Here is a 16,244-nt window from a genome sequence, read left to right as displayed (position 1 = left end):
TCTTAAGTTATTAGAGAGTTTGAATATCATTCCATGTACTTATTTGTGAATTAAATTTCTTCCCATGTATTTTGGTTAGTACACACTATTAGCTTTGAAAAAATAAAACATTTTTATCTTTAATAGCTTATTTTTTTCCTTGTGGATAGTGCCTCTCACAGAATATTCTGCCTCTTTAAAAACCTCCTTCCCAATCCAGACCCACCCCCAAACTCTCACCACTGAAAAAATATGTCTTTCATCAAGTGAGTTCAGTCCTGACCACCTAAAAGGCCAAGTTCTTCCTTTCAGCTGAGATGGACAGATTCTAATTAGGCAGCATCATGATTATAAGGAAATTATTCACTTACGAAAAACATAGGAAATGTGATAGGGAGTCAGGCAACCCATTGCATTATATAAATAGTTGCAGACGCTTGGGAGTTAAGGCTCACTATCATTGGCTGCACATTTTCTAAAGGAAATAACCCAGATGAGAAATATACCTTGGGTGGAGACACACAATATAAGCCTTGTATAAGCAAACCCACATTTTATTTATAAAAATGAGTTTAGAAAAATTACAGCTCCATGAAATGTTACTCAAGAACACTTTCTTCCACTCAATCCAAGCAATTTGAGAGGCCCCAGTGGTAAAACTGAAATGAGCACTGGGTGAGCTCTACTTTTCTTCATCTGTTCTCCTGCCTGGATACATTCACCCATCCTCTAAATGGGTTGGGTCAGGTATCTTCCTCACCAGGTAGCTTCCTTCCACCATCAGATGGAATAGTGACCCTGATCTGTGCTTTGGTAAAATGTGCTTCTGTCTTTTTAGAAATTGTGTGCCTCTTTCCCCTCTGTCTTTAACTTCTCTCAACTGGGCTGTTTCTGTCAACAATCAAGCATGCCCTGATCTCTGCCAATTTCATCAAAAGACTCAGGAGCTCATGTCCCCTCCAGGTGTTGCCACCTTCCTCTCCTTCCTTTAATTGCAGAAATTTTAAAAACTTGACTACTGTGTCTCTACTTCATTTTTCATTCTCTCTTCATCCTGTTCCAGACTGGTTCTGCCCTGTAATTCTACCAAAGTGGCTCTTTCTTGAGTCACCTGTATGTTGCTAAATCCAGTGAACCAGTTTCAATAGTTCTCATTGTATGAGACTTATCAGCAGCCTCTCACTTCTGACTGACTCTCTGTCTTGCTTTACAGTTACCCTGACTCTAATACCACATTCACTTGAATTTCTTACCACATTTCTGGTTGTCCCTCTGGAGCCTTCTTTGCTGGATGCTCATCTTTGTGCCGATCCCTCAGTGCTGCACTCATTCCCTTCACTCACCATCTCTCCTTCCAATTTCTACAGCTATTTGCCAATACTTGCAAATCTCAGCTCAACTCACCACTTTTGAGTTTTAGCTTTGCAACTCCAAAATCCATTACCCCTACTCTCATGGCTCAGTGGTAAAGCATCTGCCTGCAATGCAGGAGATGCAGAAGACTCGGGTTCGATCCCTGGGTCAGGAAGATCCCCTGGAGAAGGATGGCAACCTACTCCAGTATTCTTGCTTGGGAAATCCCATAGACAGGAGAGCCTGGTGGACTACAGTCCATGGGGTCGCAAAGAGTCAGACACAACTGAGCACGTACATGTGCATACTCTCAAAGGCAGTTGGAAACTAATTAATATGTTCCAAAATGAATTCATCCTATTCTTCCCCAACCTACCCCTTTTTTCAGTATCTTTTAGGTAGGAATACTCTCCTTCAAGTTTTGGATTATTATGTTTTTTTCTTTCTAGGTTGTGTTTGTTCATAGATCCAATGAAGTAATCAATCAATAAATCCAAGTTGTATCTTTCTGACAGCCAAGGAGAAAGTTTTACACTTCATTATCAGCCTAGAAGAACTTCCTATTTAACCAGAATTGCTTCCTCAATTCTCCTTTCAAATGTGACTCATCAGTATTGTCAGTGATATATGAATTCTTTGCAAATCCTGAATCTTAAAAAAAAATTACAGGACATTTATCTTTTATTTTAAGCTATTAACTTTGGAGTCATAAGTTTATGGTACTTGTTTGGCACTGATGGACCTAGATTTAATGCAAATAAAGCAGAGCTCACTTTGCTTTGAAATATTTCCAACTATGTGAAAATAATCACAAAAGACCTATTTTATCCCCTTTGTGGCTATTGGATGAAGCTGCAGTGGAAGAAGCTACTCAGCTGGGACATATCTTAATCATGATTCTAGCCAAACTCTTGCAAAAACACATCAGTTAGGAAGATTCTGAATACTAATGACAATCCCTTACGTTTGCATAAGCAAACACATGCATAAAGGATTGCTTCATAATTTGCAAAGCATTTTACAAAAATGATCTTGAGTCTTGTAGCTGTCCTGCCAGGTAGGCAAGCTTCTTTTTATATTTCACAGATGAGGAAACTGAGGTCCAGAGAGAAGTAAGGTCTTTCTGTTTGTTAAGTCATGTAGCCTGGTAGCCTTATGGTAGGAGACTGAATTCAGGCCTCTGTATTTTGAATTAAGGATTACATCCCCTCCCTCCTTCTCCATCCCATTCCACCTCCACCCCCCGCCCGACTCCCACCTCCTTCAACCCTTGCTTTCTCCTCTGAATACGGGAATCCTAACAAGTAGTCTCCATCATCTCTTCCAGGGAAAAGGATGGGTTGGTTTTAGCAGAAGAGGAAAGAATGGAAGAGAGATACATTAAGGATACTGTCATGGAGTTACATAAAGGTGGATTGGCCTGCAAATTAGAGTTCAAGGAAGAGCAGAAGGTAAGACTGGAAAAGGTGACTGGAATCAGAGCAAAAGAACTTCAAATATTAGTTAGACAAAGGAGTTTCTCAGGGTGTCCTCCCCTAACTGGAAGTGGCAATGTAGGATTAACTCTCCCTGCACTGCAGGATGCATATTCAAAAATAACTTTCCAGCAGAGCCTGTGCTGACTCCCACACCCAGGATGACCTTTTCTGTAACTAGGAAAAACTTTCGAAATGGTTCCAAGTCCAGACTGGAGACTGTGGCGCTAACTCATAGCAGTCTGTGCTCACATTGAGCATGTCACCTCCCCACTATCTCCTTGCACCCCCAACTCTATCCTTCCTTCATAACATTAAAAACACTTTGTCTTTAGGAATACGAGCCCTTTGTATTCAAGCTCCTTTGTGGGCAGGAACTTCACAATATTCACGTGTAATTACATGCCCTCACTCTCAGTATAGAGCCTCGCACATGGTGAGTGCTCAATATTAGATGAATAGGCATGTCAATAAAAGGAAACTGGGTCCCAGAGAGGTTCATTGATTATGTGATGGAGGAGAGGGAGCAAAATGGGGAAAATGAGTTTTGTAGAGAGATTGTGTTTTAACTCCTAATGGGGTGCTCAATAACTGTATTACTTGGGCAAGTCCCTCTCTTATTCTGATCCTCATTTCCCTCCAGGTGAATCAGAAATAAACCAACACTAACTTTATGGTGAAGATCTCATTCAGTTTCATGAGATTAATGCATAGACTTAAATATATTTGTCACTATATGCTTTCACATTTCTCATAAGTAGTTTTCTGCTTTCTGCACTGAGTATGAAGCACTTTATACACTCAGGTATGCAAAACAATATATCATTCTCTCTCTCTCTTTTTTTTTTTCCCACAGAGCAACTGATTTTGTTTGAGTTCCTATTCAACTGAGCTGGTAAAAATATTTCTTAATTTTTATTGGGGCTTTCCTGCCCGCAACTGCTTCTATATAGACCCTTGAGGTATGCAGTGGGCCGAGAAGAAAGGTTTTATGATGCGGTGGCATTTTCCCTGCTCAGCCTCCTCCATGGATGCTTCCTCATCCCACGTTTAATGAGGAGGCTGCAGAGAGTCCATCTGAGAGATGTGGGTGCTCTGGGAACTTGTGTCTGACCCACACCTGAAGAGTCTTATGGATAAGAGGTTTTGCTATTTTCCTAGTGGTGGAGTGGAGATGTGGCCACTTTAGGGGCAAGATGTACTTCCTGGTGTCCTAACCCAGCTCAAGATTTCATGCTGGGGTAGAGGAAGGTGTTATAAGAGACCACCGTGCCATGTTACAAGGATACTGGAACTTCCTCATAGCAAGGAACGGAAGCCTCAAGCCAACAATCATGTTAATTAAACCATTTTGAAAGCAGTTTTCAGCCTTAGCCAAGCCTTTGGATGACTTATTTCTAGGCCAACTACAATTTCTAGGCTGACTACAGCCTTCTGAAATACCCTGAGCCAGAACTGCCTAGCTAAGCTGGTCCTGAATTCCGGAGCCCAGGAACCATGTGCCAAATAATATTAACCAAATAATAAATGTTTATTGTTTGAAGGTGCTAAGTTTTAGGATATTTTATGTATATCTATGTGGTAACAGGTAACTCATACTTCCTATTAAAAGAAGTTTAGTCAAATGTTCCCAAAGGTAATCACTGAAGGGTCCACAAAAGCAGACCATTAGAGAAAAAGGCCAGTTTTGAACATTTACCAATTCCAAGGGCACCAATGGATGATGACAATAGTATCAGTCTGGGTGCAGCTTTTCTTCTCTCTGCTCCCTCCTGAGTCTCTTCCCACACCTCCTTACACCCTGGGCTAGCCAGCTGGGGAGTAACAGAGAAATAGGAGATCAGACAGAAAAAAGATGCTCACCTCCCAAATCTGCAAGAGGAAAGTTGCTTACACGAAAATGAGATTTGGAATTTTTGGCCATTACCTGGGGTTGTGTATTTTCATCACTCTTTCATGAAAAAGAGTGAGCAGTAGGGTCAAAAGAATTGCCCTAGATTTCACCCAATTGGCAGAGAAGAAGGAGCAAAAGAGGTATTTAAATCGAGTATGGGGGAAAAGACCAGAGGTCTTTGTCCTGTTTCCTGTGGAGTTGTCTTCTTTCAACCCCATCCTTACAGTGGCAAAGTCAATGACAAAGTTCCCCAGAGCTTATGTTCTACCTTTCTTTTCAGCGTTAGCTCCTCTTTTGTTAGAAGATTGACCAGTCTTCTGAGTACTTTATAAATATCATCAGTTCTAAGCAAGATCTCTTGGATCACCATGTGAGAATTAACCTCTTCCTATCCCCTAATACCATGGCTATTTGTATCTTGGCTGTCCCTTCCTCTTGGCCTTTGTATACACTCCCTTTGTGTATTTTTAAATGCGGTTTCTTAAAGATAAGTAAACTTGCTCTTGTACTAGACAATTAACTCATTGACATTGGATCCTGTATGATAACTGTTAGAGCAGAGGTTAGAGGACTGATAATGCAGAGATTAATGAGACAAACTACTTTGTACTGAGTTACTGCAGGTAAAGTATGATTTTACCTTCCAGAGGCTATTAATTGAGTGGGGATAAAAGACTCAGAAACAAGTTCTCCAGAGCCCTGTTCAAAGATGTACTTGAATTCAAAGATGTACCCCAGACAGTGGGTTCATAGGCAGGTCACCAACAAGCATGCACAGAAAGTGCTGAGTGGACAGACAGAGGTCAAGAGCAGTTGACAGAGGAGACAGGAAGTCCAAGAAGGGACAGAATGTAGAGCCAGTGTCTGAGAGGCAAACCCAGAGCTAGAGTTACAAGGACTCAAGTTTATTCAGTGGGTCTCATGGAGTAGCATGCAAACGTCCTGTGATGGTTACAGAGCCACACATTCCACTTCTCCTTTATTTGACTTAAAGTGTGGTATCCTGATTTGGTAAAATGGAAGAATCTAGAAATAGGTAGAATCTGGAAGTACAGTCTGGATCAGAAAGGGACATTTATTGTGTACCTGGAGAGCACTTATAAAAGATAGACTATATTAGTCATTGAGGTTCACCAGTGAGTGTTGCACGCTCAGTTGTGTCTGATTCTTTGTGACCCCATGTACTGTAGCCCACCATTCTCCTTTGTCCATGGGATTATTCAGGCAAGAATACTGCAGTGGGTTGCCATTTCCTTCTGCAGGGGATCTTCCTGACCCAGGGATTGAACCTGTGTCTCCTGTGACTCCTGCATTGGCAGGCAGATTCTTTACCACTGAGCCACCTTGGAGGCTCGAGTATTATGTGTGTTATTGCAGTTGCTGAAGATCCAAGGACTTATTTCTCCAGACATTGCTTATGGGAGTATTCCCCAAATCTTTACAGTAAAGGGAAGGGGTTTTCTGATATAAGGTGAATGAGCTCAGTCAACACACAATTAAGTTGCAGTCTCACAGCCTATCTAGACCCTCATATGAAGTGGGTCAGTTACCTGTTTCCCATTTAATACTCCTCTTGAAAGAGACCAGACCCTGAGAGGGTACTCCTTCAGGTTATCTAAATAAGACATCTATCAGTGCTTATGGAGAAGGAAACAGCAACCCATTCCAGTATTCTTGCCTGGAGAATTCCATGGACAGAGGAACCTGGCAGGCTACAGTCCATGGGGTCGCAAAGAGTTGGACATGATTGAGCAACTCACACACACACACACACACACACACACACACACACACCAGTCGTTAAGGATGCTTTCTTCAAAATATAACCTTTGGCATGGATAAATACCATGCAAAGAGCAACAGTATGGAGCAAGACCATGCGCATTACTTATGCTGACTTCCTTTTGGTGGATAAACACTTCCACTACTTTTATGATGATGCGGAGTCCCATACAGTGGACAGTTTTGATCCTTGGGTAGGGTAGATCCCTTGTAGAAGGAAAGGGCAACCCACTCTAGTATTCTTGCCTGGAAAATTCTATAGATAGTGGAGCCTGGTGGGCTACAGTCTATGGGGTCACAAAGAATTGGACATAATTGAGCACGCACGCACGCAGTGCCTTAGCCTGGCCTGGGCTTCTCAGTTGCCCATTTCCCAAGCCTTCCACCCTCTTCTTTTCCAAAGTGGGTTGGTGCTGTTTGCCTTGAAAGCGTCAAACCTTGGCTGGTTTGCAACCAGCTGCAATCCATCAAATTTGCTGATTAGGCGTTTGAAAGGGCAGAGCATTTTTAACACAATGATTGACAATGGCTTCTATCTCACACACCTGCTGCTTTAAAATCCCTATAAAATGTCAGCAGGGAGTGTAAGTGATATATAGCAGTAGTGCTGCCTGGGTAGGAATGTTAAGTACCAGGAGATGGGAGTGTCTCAACCTCAGCTACTGGAAAGACAACCAAAAAAGAACCCAATGTAATCCATTTGTAAAGAGAGAGCCTAGCAGAGGGGGTTTAGCACTGGCAGTCACAGTTAAGCCCTGACTTTTGGTTACTGTGTGACTACCATGAGACTGTCCCTGTCCAAGGTGGGGCCAGTACCCTGGGAACAAGATCAAGCAGCCCCAAAGTCATTGCTGGCCACTAGGCCATTTCCCTGTGGGCTAGAAACTGTCCATTCAAGATTGATCCAGGGATTCTGAGTGCTTTCTCAGTGTCCTGTGTGTAGGACCTGCTCAGTCAAGGGGCTCTGTGATAGTTTCCTTGTAGGCAGGTTGCCAAACCCAGGTGACCCAATACTAAAACCAACCTGAGCACAAACTTACCCTTAAGCCCAGTGATTCTACCCAGGTGGCCAAAAGCAGGAGGATGGAAAAGATTCCAGGTGCCTCTGAGAGCAACAGCTGAAGAGTTAGGTACAAAGCGAGGTCACCAAAGTCAGAGGGTAACCCAGGACAAGTTTGCAAAGTGGTCCTCAGTTGGGCAGAGTTCAGAGAGTGGCAGAAGGGGGACCAGCTCTGGTATAATTCTCTAGAAGTCAAGAGGCAAGGGATCCTGATTCACATTTTGTCTCTGGAGTATTGAGAATGGGCTGATCTGGGTAGCTACCGATTGTGAGGAGTGGATGGGACTTTCATTGTTATTTTAGTTAATAAGTATCAGGCACTGTGCTATCTCCTGGAGATGCTCTTCTTGCCCTCACAGAGCTAACTAGATATTAACTGAATATTTCTAGTCCAATCTGATGAGTGTTGGTGGAATGGGTAAGTACAGGGAATGTTGAAGTCCTCAGTCTGAGGGACAAGACAGGGAATCCTGGGAATTGCAGAAACTATTTCAATTCAATAAGCATTTATGAGCACCTGCTGTATGCCAAGTACTAGAAATGTATGGGAAACTCTGCCCACTACGCTGAACCAGGACTTAAGGAATGAGTTTCAGTTTCTTTTCATACTTATGTTCACAGAAGCAGAAGTTAACAAGAGAGTGCGTTCATGTGCAAGGGTAGATGTAGATTTTTCTTTTATTATGAAATATTCAAAATACACAAAAATGAGAAAATAGATGCCCAAGCATATCCATGATCCAGATTTAATAGCTGAAAAATGTACTGCATCTCTCTGTAAAAACTTGAAACCTCTTTGCTCTATCCTTCCTTTCCTAGGAACCAGAGCTCCCCTGAAGCTGGCATCATCCCAAACATTTGAAAACCTGTTACTTCACCTGCTTGACAAATCCCATCTCCCTACATGAAAGCTTGTCTTGCCACTTCAAGTATGCTGGCTTTCATTGAATGTGTGCTTTAATTTTTTAAAGTGCTGTCTTATTAATCTCTTCTTTTGCATGTACTTCTTGTGTTTTGATTCAGTAAATCTTCCCCTACCCTGAAGTCATGAGATACTTTTATGTTACCTTCTAAAAGTTTGAGTTTTGCTTTCACTTTTATAGCTTTACATCTTCTAATTTCATAAATTTTAAATATTTATTTTTATCTTTTCTCCCCTCAACATAGAGAGTCAATTACCCCAGTATCATTTGGGGATTAATCCTTCCTGTTTCATCAACTTATAATGATTATCTCATATTTATGGTTCTCATATATGTGTAAATCCATTTCTAAACACTATTTTTCTTTAATCTATTTCTTTTTTTAATAAAATCTATTTTTATTAGTAAATTGCTGAATATATTAAATATCTAAGAAATAAAGATAAATGTTTAAACATGCATCTTTTTTGTTTACATGATGAAAACTTAGGCTTACTATTCAAGTTATTTATTTTTAATTTAGTTTTTATTGAAGGATAATTGCTTTAGAGAATTTTGTTGTTTTCTATCAAACCTCAGCACGAATCAGCCATTGGTATACATATATCTCCTCCCTTTTGAAACTCCCTCCCATCTCCCTCCCCACCCCACCGCTCTAGGTTGATACAGACCCCCTATTTGAGTTTCCTGAGCCAAACAACAAGTTCCCTTTGGCTATCTATTTTACATTTGGTAATGTAAGTTTCCATTTTACTCCTTCCATACATCTCGCCCTTTTCTCCCCTCTCCCCATGTCCATAAGTCTATTCTCTGTGTCTGTTTCTCCATTCCTGCCCTGTAAATAAATTCTTCAGTACTATTTTTCTAGATTCTGTATATGTACATTAGAATATGATATTTATCTCTTTCTGACTCACTTCACTCTGTATAATAGGTTCTGGGTTCATCCACCTCCTCAGCACTGACTAGTTCCTTTTTAAGATTGAGTAATATTCCATTATTTACATGCACCACAACTTCTTTATCCATTCTTCTGTCAATGGACATCTAGGTTGCTTCCATGTTCTAGCTAATGTAAATAGTGCTGCAATGAACAATGGGATACAAATGTCTTTTTCAATTTTAGTTTCCTCAGGGTATATGCCTAGGAGGGGGATTGCTGGGTCATATGGTGGTCATTTTACTCCTAGTTTTTTAAGGAATGTCCATACTGTCTTCCAGAGTGGCTGTGTCGATTCACATTCCCATCAATAGAGCAAGAGCGTTCCCTTTTCTCCACACCCTCTCCAGCATTTACTGTTTGTAGACTTTTTGATGATAGCCATATTGACTGGTGTGAGGTGGTATCTCATTGTGGTTTTGATTTGCATTTCTCTAATAATGAGCAATGTTGAGCATCTTTTCATGTGTTTGTTAACCATCTGTATGTCTTCTTTGGAGAAATGTCTGTTTAGGTCTATTTACCACTTTTTGATTGGGTTGTTTGTTTTTCTGGCATTGAATGAGCTGCTTGTATATTTTGGAAATTAATCCTTTGTCAGTTGTTTCATTTGCTATTATTTTCTCCCATTCTGAGGGTTGTCTTTTCACTTTACTTATAGTTGCCTTTGCTGTGCAAAAGCTTTAAGTTTAATCAGGTCCCACTTGTTTACTTTTGTTTTCATTTCTGTTACTCTAGGAGGTGGGTTATAGAGGATCTTGCTTTGATTTATGTCATTGAGTGTTCTGCCTATGTTTTTCTCTAAGAGTTTTATAATTTCTGGTCTTACATGTAGGTCTTTAATCCATTTTGAGTTTATCTTTGTGTATGGTGTTAGGAAGTGTTCTAATTTCATTCTTTTACATGTAGTTGCCCAGTTTTCTCAGCACCATTTATGAAGAGGCTGTCTTTGCCCCATTGTATATTCTTGCTCCTTTGTCAAAAATAAGGTACCAATAGGTGCATGGGTTTATTTCTGAGCTTTCTATCTTGTTCCATTGGCCTATATTTCTATTTTTGTGTACTGTTTTGACAATTGTAGCTTTGTGGTATAATCTGAAGTCAGATTCAGATTAAGTCAGATGAAGCCTGATTCCTCCAGCTCCCTTCTTCTCTCTCAAGACTGCTTTGGCTATTTGGGGTCTTCTGGGTTTCCATATGAGTTGTGAAATTTTTGTTCTAGTTCTGTGAAAAATGCCATTGGTAATTTGATAGGGATCTCATTGAATCTGTAGATTGCATTTGGTAGTATGGTCATTTTCAGAATATTGATTATTTGTAGCCAGGAACATGGAATATCTCTCCATCTATTTATGTCATCTTTGATTTCTTTCATTAATGTCTTATAATTTTCTGTGTACAGTTCTTTTGTCTCCTTAGGTAAGTTTATTCCTAGATATTTAATTCTTTTTGTTGCAATGGTGAATGGGATTGATTCCTTAATTCCTCTTTCTGCTTTTTCATTGATTGTATGTAGAAATGAAAGTGATTTCTGTGTATTGACTTTGTATCCTGCAACTTTGCTAAATTCACTGATTAGTTCTAGTAATTTTCTGATATAATCTTTAAGGTTTTCTATGTACAGCATCATGTCATCTGCAAACAGTGAAAGCTTTACTTCTTCTTTTCTGATCTGGATTCCTTTTATTTTTCTTCTCTGATTGCTGTAGCTAGGACTTCCAGAACTACATTGAATAATAGTGGTGAAAGTGGACACCCTTGTCTTGTTCCTGATCTTAGGGAGGATGCTTTCAGTTTTTCACCATTGAGAATAATGCTTGCTGTAATCTTATCATATATGGCCTTTACTGTGTTGAAGTTGGTTCCTTCTATGACCATATTTTTGAAGAGTTTTATTCATAAATGGGTGCTGAATTTTTCAAAGGCTTTTTCTACATCTATTGAGATGATCATATGGTTTTTATCTTTCAATTTGTTAATATGGTGTATTATATTGATTGATTTGCCTGTATTGAAGCATCCTTGCATTCCTGGAATAAACCCAACTTGATCATGGTGTATGAGCTTTTTGATATGTTGCTGATTTCTGTTTGTTAAAATTTTAAGGATTTTTGCATCTATGTTCATCAGTGATATTGGCCTGTAGTTTTCTTTTTTTGTGTTGTCTTTGCCTAGTTTTGGTGTCTGGGTGATGGTGGCCTCATAGAATGAGTTTGAAAGTGTTCCTTCCCCTGCAATTTTTTGAAAGAATTTTGGAAGGATAGGCATTATCTCTTCTCTAAAAGTTTGATAGAATTCTCCTGTGAAGCCATTTGGTCCTGGGCTTTTGTTTCTTGGGAGATTTTTGATCACAGCTTCAATTTCAGTGCTTGTAATTGGGTTGTTCCTAATTTCTATTTCATCCTGGTTCAGTCATGGAAGACTGAACTTTTCTAAGAATCTGTCCATTTCTTCCAGGTTATATCCATTTTATTGCCATATAATTTTTCATAATACTCTCTTATAATCCTTTGTATTTCTGCATTGTCTGTTGTAACCTCTCCTTTTTCATTTCTAATTTTCTTGATTTGATTCTTTTCATTTTTTCTTGAGGAGTCTGGCTAAAGGTTTGTCAATTTTGTTTATATTCTCAAAGAATAAGCTTTTAGTTTTATTAATCTTTACTATTGTTTCTTTCATTTATTTCTGCGTGGATCTTTATGATTTCTTTCCTTCTACTAATTTTGGGGGTTTTCTGTTCTTTTTCTAGCTGTTTGTAAAGTTAGGTTGTCTATTCAATGTTTTTCTTGTTTCTTGAGGTAGGATGGTGTTGCTATAAATTCCCCTGTTAGGACTGCTTTTGCTGCATCCCATAGATTTTGAGTTGTTGTGGTTTCATTGTCATTTGTTTCTAGAAATTTTTTTATTTTCCTTTTGATTTATTCAGTAACCTGTTGGTTATTTAGAAATGTGTTGTTTAATCTCCATGTGTTTGTGTTTCTTACAGTTTTTTTCTTGTAATTGATATCTAGTCTCATAGCTTTGTGGTTGGAGAAAATGCTTGATACCAATTCAATTTTCTTAAATTTACTGAGGTTTGATTTGTGACCCAGGATGTGGTCTATCCTGGAGAATGTTCCATGTGCAGTTGAGAAGAAGTCATATTCTTCTGCATTTGGATGGAATGTCCTGAAGATATCAATGATATCTATCTCATCTAATGTACCATTTAAGACTTGTGATTCCTTATTAATATTCTATTTTGATGATCTGTCCATTGGTGTGAGTGGGGTGTTAAAGTCTCTTCCTATTATTGTGTTTCTGTCAATTTCTCCTTTTATGTCTGTTAGTGTTTGTCTTATGTATTGAGGTGCTCCTATGTTGGGTGCATAGATATTTACAATTGTTAAGTCTTCCTCTTGGATTGATCCCTTGATCATTATGTAGGGTCCTTCCTTATCTCTTGTAATCTTTATTTTAAAGTCTATTTTGTCTGATAGGAAGATTGCTACTCCAGCTTTCTTTTGCTTCCCATTTGCATGGAATATATTTTTCCATCCTCTCACTTTCAGTCTATATGTGTCTTCAGGTCTGAAGTGGGTTTCTTGTAGACAGCATATATATGGGTCTTCTCTTTGTATCCATTCAGTCTGTGTCAGAGCAGTTAATCCATTTACATTTAAAGCAATTATTGATATATATGTTCATATTGCCATTTTCTTAATTGTTTGGGGTTGATTTTGTATATCTTTTTTCTTCTCTTGTATTTCTTGACTATGTAAGTCCCTTTAACATTTGTGGTAAGGCTGATATGATGGTACTGAATTCTCTTAACCTTGGTTTGTCTGAAAAGCTTTTTATCTCTCCATCAATTTTGAATGAGATCCTTGTTGGGTACAGTAATCTTGGTTGTAGGTTTTCCCCTTTCAGTACTTTATATCCTGCCATTCCCTTTTGGCCTGCAGAGTTGTGGCTGAAAGATCAGTTGTTAAGCCTATGGGGTTTCCCTTGTATGTTACTTGTTGCTTCTCCCTTGCTGCTTTTAATATTCTTTTTTTGTTTAGTCTTTCTTAGTTTGATTAGTATGTGTCGTGGTGTGTTTCTCCTTGGGTTTATCCTGTATGGGACTCTTGGACTTGATTGATTATTTCCTTTTCCATGTTGGGGAAATGTTCAACTATAATCTCTTCAAAAATTTTCTCATACCCTTTCTTTTTTTCTTCTCCTTCTGGGACCCCTATAATTTGAATGTTGGTGTGTTGGATATTGTCCCAGAGGTCTCTGAGACTGTCCTCAGTTCTCTTCATTCATTCCTTTTTATTCTGCTCTTTAGAAGTTATTTCCACCAGTTTATCTTCCAGCTCACTGATTCATCCTTCTGTTTCAGATATTTTGCTATTCATTCCTTCCGGGGTATTTATAATTTCAGTAATTGTATTGTTTGTCTCTGCATATTTATTCTTTAATTCTTCTAGGCCTTTGCTAATTGATTCTTGCATTTTCTCCATTTTGTTTTCAAGGTTTTTGATCATCTTTACTATCATTATTCTGAATTCTTTTTTAGGTAGTTTGCCAATTTCCTCTTCATTTATTTGGACTTCTGTGTTTCTAGTTTATTCCCTCATTTGTGCAGTATTTCTCTATCTTTTCATTATTATTCTTTTAAACTTATTGTGTTTGAGGTCTCCTTTTCCCAGGCTTCAAGGTTGAATTCTTTCTTCCTTTTGGTTTCTGCCCTCCTAAGGTTGGTCCAGTGGTTTGTGTAAGCTCCCTATAGGGTGAGATTTGTGCTGAGTTTTTATTTGTTTGTTTGTTTTTCCCCTGATGGGCAAGTCTGAGTGAGGTGATAATCCTGTCTGTTGATGATTGGGCTTGTATTTTTGTTTGTTGTTTAGATGAGGCATCCTGCACAGGGTGCTACTGGTGGTTGGGTGATGCCATGTCTTGTATTCCAGTGATTTCCTTTGTGAGCATTCTCACTATTTGATACCCCCTAGGGTTAGTTTGGGAGAAGGCAATGGCACCCCACTCCAGTACTCTTGCCTGGAAAATCCCATGGATGGAGGAGCCTAATAGGCTGCAGTCCATGGGGTCGCTAAGAGTCGGACACGACTGAGCGATTTCACTTTCACTTTTCACTTTCATGCATTGGAGGAGGAAACGGCAACCCACTCCAGTGTTCTTGCCTGGAGAATCCCAGGGACGGGGGAGCCTGGTGGGCAGCCGTCTATGGGGTCACACAGAGTCGGACACGACTGAAGCGACTTAGCAGCAGCAGCAGCAGCAGCAGGGTTAGTTCTCTGGTAGTCTAGGGTCTTGGAGTCAGTGCTCCCACTCCAAAGGCTCAGGGCTTGATCTAGACATTTACTGTATTGTCTAAGCTGGTAAGAACATCTTCAACATTCAAAGATCCACTATTATGCCTTGAGAAAATACTGTATTCAGGATAGAAGATGCTTGTATATTGGACCCAGTCACCAGCTTCCTCTTCAGTTTCCCCTTTTTTGACTTCTGCTATGGAAAAAAGATTAAATGATTTAAATCTTCTTACAGATATATGTCATAGACAGTCATCCAGGTACTTTTATTTCAGAATCTGCCGCAGGAGCTTCCACGGAGCGGCACCCAAGGGTCCCGAGACTGCGGGTCCCAGAGGAGTGCTGCTGTTAGCCAGGCCCTCGCCCGCTGGCAGCAGCGTCTGAGACTCTATTTCTGAGTCAATACTGTACCACATTTTAGTTATTTTATCTTTTGTTAATTAATCATATCTGGTAAAGTAAATCTGTCTCTACCCCACCATAGGATTGGCTATTTCTGACCTTTCATCTTTCTTACAAAATTTTGGTATCAACATCTTCATTTGTATAAAAACAATTAGAGAGATTAAAAAGTTGAATTATATGGATTTTTGTATTACTTTAGGGAAAATGTCATAATGTTGTCTTTTCAAGTATAAATGTGATTTACATCTTCATTTATTTACCTTATTTTCAGAAAAAATAAGCTAATTTTTAGTCTTAGTGGGGTATGGTTGATATACAGTATTATATAATTTACAAGTGTACAATATAGTGATCTATGTTGTCCCTTCACGTCCCTCTTCCCACTGGTAACCAATAGTTTGTTCTTTGTATCTGTGAGTCTGCTTCCATTTTATTGCATTCACTAATTTTTTAGATTCCACAATTAAGTGATATCATACAGTATTTGTCTTTCTCTGACTTTTTTCATTTAGCATAATATCGTCCAAGAACAACTGCTGCAAATGGCAAATTTTCATTTTTTTTTATGGTTGAGAAGCATTCCACTGTGTTGTATGTGTCTGTGTGTGTGTATAAATTTTCTTTATCCATTCATCTATTAATAGACACTTAGGTTGCTTTCATACCTTGGTGATTATAAATAATGCTGCTATGAACATAGGAGTGCCTGCATCTTTTCAAATTTATTTATTTATTTTTTTAAACTACTTACCCAGGACTAGAATTCCTGGCTCAGTTGGTAGTTTTATTTTTAGTTTTTAAAGAAACCTCTATAGTGTTTCCCACACTGTACCACCAAAGTGGCTGTACCAATTTACATTTCCACCAACCGTGTGCAAGAGTTGCCTTTTCTCCACATCCTCTCCATATCTTCCGCATATCTTATTTATATTTTTATGTTCAATAATGTTTTATAATTTCCTCTATAAAGATGTTAGGAGATATTCACATATGTTTTGAATGATTTATGCTTAAGTGCCTTGTATTTTTGTTGTTATTGTAAATGGTGTTTATGGTTTTTCAGTTGTTGTAGATCTACAGGTTTATAGCAACAACTAAATTTTATTTACTGATACCCTTACCTGAAACTATGAACT

The 16,244-nt window shown here is 39.0% G+C and overlaps 2 long non-coding RNA genes across 13 annotated transcripts; both read left to right on the top strand.

The window, feature by feature from the left end:
- The first annotated feature begins 222 nt into the window (after window positions 1–222).
- Window positions 223–4,358, top strand: LOC129655408 (uncharacterized). Of its 12 annotated transcripts, none has more exons than XR_008715995.1 (3): window positions 223–245; window positions 2,660–2,783; window positions 3,664–4,358. It is a non-coding gene; the product is annotated as an uncharacterized LOC129655408 (long non-coding RNA). The 12 variants fall into 12 exon arrangements; XR_008715991.1 differs by lacking the exon at window positions 223–245 and adding an exon at window positions 385–654; XR_008715994.1 differs by lacking the exon at window positions 223–245 and adding an exon at window positions 668–792.
- Window positions 4,359–6,470: 2,112 nt separating this feature from the next.
- Window positions 6,471–14,365, top strand: LOC129655407 (uncharacterized). The gene is made up of 2 exons (XR_008715988.1): window positions 6,471–7,961; window positions 8,363–14,365. It is a non-coding gene; the product is annotated as an uncharacterized LOC129655407 (long non-coding RNA).
- Window positions 14,366–16,244: the final 1,879 nt, after the last annotated feature.

Source organism: Bubalus kerabau, chromosome 6 (genome assembly GCF_029407905.1).
Source record: "Bubalus kerabau isolate K-KA32 ecotype Philippines breed swamp buffalo chromosome 6, PCC_UOA_SB_1v2, whole genome shotgun sequence".
In the NCBI taxonomy this organism is placed as follows: Eukaryota; Metazoa; Chordata; class Mammalia; order Artiodactyla; family Bovidae; genus Bubalus; species Bubalus kerabau.
This window is presented reverse-complemented; position numbering and strand designations above follow the sequence as displayed.